Source organism: Octopus bimaculoides, chromosome 14, assembly GCF_001194135.2.
Source record: "Octopus bimaculoides isolate UCB-OBI-ISO-001 chromosome 14, ASM119413v2, whole genome shotgun sequence".
In the NCBI taxonomy this organism is placed as follows: domain Eukaryota; kingdom Metazoa; phylum Mollusca; class Cephalopoda; order Octopoda; family Octopodidae; genus Octopus; species Octopus bimaculoides.
In genome coordinates, this window is record NC_068994.1 from 47511130 (window position 1) to 47516657 (window position 5528).

The 5528-nt window shown below is 32.7% G+C and overlaps 1 protein-coding gene across 6 annotated transcripts in view; it reads left to right on the forward strand.

The window, feature by feature from the left end:
- Positions 1 to 5522, forward strand: part of LOC106876396 (uncharacterized) — a 206092-nt gene extending 200570 nt beyond the window's left edge. For all 6 annotated transcript variants that reach the window (XM_014924922.2, XM_014924924.2, XM_052972843.1 and 3 more), the window contains one exon: positions 1 to 5522. This exon is cut by the window's left edge and continues 1985 nt beyond it. The gene's annotated coding sequence lies outside the window, so the exon portion shown is untranslated.
- Positions 5523 to 5528: the final 6 nt, after the last annotated feature.

Here is a 5528-nt window from a genome sequence, read left to right on the forward strand (position 1 = left end):
TCCTTTCAAGGACAATAAAACAAAGCTGCAGTCAAATTCTGTGATCCATGTAATTGATTAATCTTCTACCCTCCTCTTGAAATTATTAGCTCCAAATTAGAAATAAAATATTATTAGGGCAGTGAATGGTAGAATTGGTTGCAAAATGGATAAAATGCCTTGCTATAGTTTTGCTATGACCTTTATATTCTGAGTTCAAACCCCAACCAAGATCAACTTGGGCTTTCATTCTTCCAGGGCTGATAAAATAAAGTAACAGTCAAGTACTGATGTTGATGTAATCGGTTATCCCCACATCCCAAGTTTCCGGCCTTTTGTCAACATTAGAAACAATTATTATTATAATCATTATCATTAGGAGGGCAATGGGTGACTGTATTGATAGTATTGAACAAACTATCCCATGTTATTTATATCCATTTTATGTTCTGAATTCTAATCCCACCAGGGGTGGTTACAGTTAACTTCAGTTTTCATCCTTTTATGACCTGAAGTTTAGTAACTAAGTATCCGTCAAGTATTGAAGTTAATATAGTCACTTATACTCCTCTCCACACACTGAGCAAACCTACATTAAAAATTGTTGTTGTTGTGTTTGTTGTAATTAAGTTGAAAGGGAGGTAATGTCATTGCAAAGACGAGAGAGCAACTCAACTCGAAACTGCTTTGTTGCTATTAATATTTTCTTTTACTGCTGCTTTGTTCTCAGTTGTACTTTATTTCCTAGCCCTTGCTGCTAGATGTACTAGCACCAACACCTCTAAACCAATTACTGCTACTACTATTACTACTGTTTTTGTTTCTCCAAGACTTCTGATAACCCACATCTTTATAATTATGCTAATGGCTTTTGGTATCAGCTTTGAAGATGTGATCCTTGAAATTATGATGAAGTCTTGAAATCTCTATATCTCTGGCTTCACAATTTGATGTCAGATGTAATTTTTACTGTTACTGTTTGTTTGTTGAGCCACTGCTGGGTATAATGCTACAAGCCAAAGTGTTGATGGTACATAGCCATCAAGTTTACTGACTGGTAGGAATAGTCTACCTGGCTGTAAATAGGTCTTGCAATTCTACTCAGCCCATCTAACCATGTTAGTTGCTACAGGGATGTACAATCCACTTCATTGTTTATCAGTTTATTAGATATTATTATGCAGTTCATCTTTCTCTAAATTAAGAAACTGTTTATGGCTGTTAATAGCATTGTCAGGAGTGGATTGGCAGAATTGTTAAATTGCTTTGAGGTATTCAGTTAAAACCTTTTACATTCTGAGTTCAAATTCAAATAAGATCAACTTTGCCTTTTAATCTTCTGGCATTGGTAAAATAATGTACCAGTTCAGTTAATTACTCTTCTCTTCAAATTTGTGGTTTTGTGTTTCTGTTAGAAATTTTACTATTTTTATTGTCATCAAAGTGTGAATGACAGAAAAAAAAATCCCCTACCAAACTAGAAATTATTGCAAAATTATTACATTATTTAGTTCTGTCCTTCTAGGTTCCAAGTTCAATTCTTGACAAGGTTGACTTTGTGCTTTGTTGACATCCTTGTGCTTAAGTTAGACATAATAAAAAAAATAATAATTACTATCATTCATTCATATAGCAACAAGCAATAGTCATTATAGTAGTAGTAATAGCAGCAGGTGTGTTATAATGCAGCATTAGGTTCATGGGGATGTGAGCCTAGGCTCAGGATTGTTACTGCTCTCTACCCCTTCGAGCAGGGCATGAGCATTACAACATCCTGTTTTCTCCTTCCCTTTAAAAAGTGATCGTTAAATACCACTGTGGTAGCTATGCAATAATATCTTATGAAAGCTTTCTCTTCTTTCTTCCAAATCTTTATTTATCCGCTTCATTTTATTAATTGATATTCCTGCTATTCCCATCTCAATTACCACCATCACCACCTGGAGTTTTCTTTCTCCTTTAACATCTCAGACATTCTAACTTTACTTAATCAACTCCAAATTCTCAATCTTTAGTATTCTTTTCAATAATTGTTCTTTTTTTTTTTCCTTCCCTCTGTCTGTTGTTGTTGTCTTCAAAACCCCTTTTTTAAATATTTCCAGTAGTTTAAAAGTTATTAGCAAAACACAGAAACACACAGAAATATGCCACAGGCATTGAAATTATTACTACTCCTGTCGGATTACAAATTTTTACAAATATAATTAATATTCATAATTCTGTTAATATGCATTATTTAATTTCTTTTATCATTGGGTTTTGTGTAAAAATAATTTCATTAAAACTTACTAACAGCTTGTTAAAGATATTTTATACTGGATGTAGGAATCAATGAAATAAGTTCAATGCAAGTACTGTGATCAATATGATCGATTTGTTGTCTCTTGTCTAAATTAGAAGGCATTTTTATCTTATTGTTCACAGCAGGGAAATGAGTTGGCAAAAATCATTTCAGTATCAGACAAAATGCCTCATGGTATTTGCTCTGCCTATTTGTATTCTGAGATCAAATCACTCCAAGATCAACTTTGCCATTCATCCTTCCAGGGTCAAAAAACCTGAATCTCCAGTCTAGTACTGGGGCTGATGTAATCAACTGAACACAACTCCTTAAAACTGCTGGCCTTTTGCATAAATTAGAAAATATTATTAATTTTTTTCTCTAAAGTTTAGATTAAAATTTTTTTTAAATGAAAATAGTCATATCTATTTTAGAAAGAACTAATAGGTTTTCTTATATTAAACTGAATTTAATAGCAATAAATTTCACGATCCTTCTTTTAAATCTCTCCGATAAAATTTACCATTACTAGCATTTCCATCTACTTTTCATTAACCATTTCAAACAACATAGATTGCTTTAAATTCTTCTTGACACACACACATACACACAGACATAATAATCCCACCAAATGTATTTGTACATCTATGTGTGTGATCTATATTTCTGCTAGTTTGTCTTCTATAGTTTTTTTTTTTACCTTTCCTATGGCAAGCGTTTCATCACTCTTAACAAGCTTGTAAGAACTGTTATCTCCAAAGACATTCAAATTCACATAAATTCATCATCATCAGCAGCAGCAGCAGCATCTCAACAAAGTTCAAATCCCACCTGGGTCTATTTCAGCTTTGATTTTCAACCTTTTGGTGAAATGAGTACCAGCCAGTCATGTACTGGTATTGATTGCACCAACTACATCTCCCACCAGAAAAGAAAAAATGTGTGCCCTGCTCAAAATCTAAAACAAATTATTACTTTTATTGATGCCTTTCCTGTGTGAGTTTTCAAAATGTTTTTTCTTATTGTTGTTCTTGTTTACAAGATCAGCTTTTTAATTTATTTTTACTTTCTAATTTTTGTGTGCACTTATCAGTTTTTTTTTATTTACTTTCGTTTATTGTGATATTTTGATTTTTCTGGGGGTTTTTTTTTTGCATTGGTACCTCAAGCCATCGTCCTTTGCCATCGTCTGTAATCCCACACCCTGCTACCATAAAGTTTCTCCCACCCTACTTCTGTATCTCTCTCCTCCTTCTTTTATCTAGTAATAACAAGAGTGAAATTTTGGAATAATTGGCAGCTTACTTCTTCTATCAAGGAGACTTATACAGTTGATGAGTTTCGCACTAACCCTTACCCAATTGTTTTGTAATCCCATTAGTATTATTATTATTATTATTGCCATTTATATATCTTTATATAAATAATGCTAATAATGGTATCATTTATTATTACTGACCTCAGAGGCCAAGGAAATAGTTGGTCTTGTGCTAAATTTAGAAATCAATAATAATGATGATAATAATAATAATACTGTTTTGAAAGCCTATGCTTATATAACCTTTCGCCCTTTTTTTCGTCCAACATACTCAGCAGCTTTGGGGATGGATTTTTATCACATTAGAAGATCACAAAAAAGGAATGGGTGGTAATTGTTTTTTTATTCTTTGGGGGGAATTTTTTGGGGTGGGTGGAGTAAAAATAGTGCCATTACTACTAACAATAATAATTTGAACACTAAATGCAGTGGTAAGATCCATTTAGCAAAGAATATATGCAGAGCTTGGCAGACCAAGCTGATTCAAATCTGCAAGATCGATTTCAATGGCTTGTACTAACTGATATGACAATAACAAGAAAAGTAATGCCTGCATTATTCTAAATGGTTCTTGTAGATTTATTCTGTTGTCTTACATGTCTTGGTGCTTTTTTTTTTGTTATCTTTTGATAACCACCAAATTTAAATGCCTCCCTGTTTTACAGGATCAGGAAAACATCTAGGATGAATAGAAAATTGAAATAGTAGCTAATGGGCTTTTAGATAAAATATCTTATGGCCAATTCCTTGTGTTATTGAGCAACACACATAAATTTGCAGTGGCTCATTTAATCTAAATAGAAAGGAAATGGTTGTATGGGTATGGCATTGTGATAACACTTCAAAGGTCTCAAGTTCAAATCCACTGCAGGACATTTTGTTGCATATTTAGGAAGTAAAACATTTCTTCCAATGCTCTTCAGTTTGCTGTCATAAATAATTACCAGAGCCTCCATGAATGTTAGCTGTGATGGATACACTGGCATTCCAACAAAGGTGTGATTTGTATCTCATCTTGTTAATAGCATGTAATCAAAGACAAATCATTAATCTTTTAAATATGTCTTGGGAAAACTTAGGAGACATTTACATGTTGATTTTTTGGTTTATTTGTTTTTAGCAAATCAGGGTTACATGTTTGATAATTTAGGAATATTATCTACAGCAGCCTGGTATCCTATCCTGAGGATGTCTTATCTGTCATCTGCTTAACTTCAGTAAACAAGAGTTCAGCAGCAATAGACCTTTGTTTCTATTAGTTTTCCATATCCAAGACACATGAATATCGTGATCAAATTGATTTCTTTTTTTTTTTTTTTGTTATCTCCATTGATAATTGGGAGTTTTAGGTTGGAGATGAAGAAAACACCTTTTGTGTAATTTTAAGGTAGATGATGCTTTTGTAAACCCTTTTATTTGTTTTTGTTTTGTTACCCCTGTTGCTGAAGTCTCTCCAAGAAGTTCATTGCATTTCAGAATTAGTAAAGCTTCAGACAAAATCCCTATGATATTTAGTCACATATCTTTACATTCTGAGTTCAAATCCTGCCAAGGTCAACTTTGATTTCCATCTTTCCAGACTTAATAACATAAGAACCAATCAAATGCTTGTGTTAACAGACTAACAGTACCTTTCTTAAAAGATAATGATCATTATTATGGAACACTATTATATTTTTCCTTTGTGGTAGCATTAACATACTGCAATTTCTTCACCTACTAAATCTATAACCTAGTCTCAATTCACATTTCAAATTACATTTTTTACCACTTAATGATAAGACAAGCATAAGGAGTAAGAATTCCCACTCAATATCCTCTGCCTCCCCAAAATATGTGGCTTCATTCCTTTGTAAAAAAAAATATTATTGTTATTATTTTCTTAAGCAAATGTCTTATTAGACTTCTTGCTTGAGTTGCAATATATTTTAATCTTTTTTGGCTTCAGGT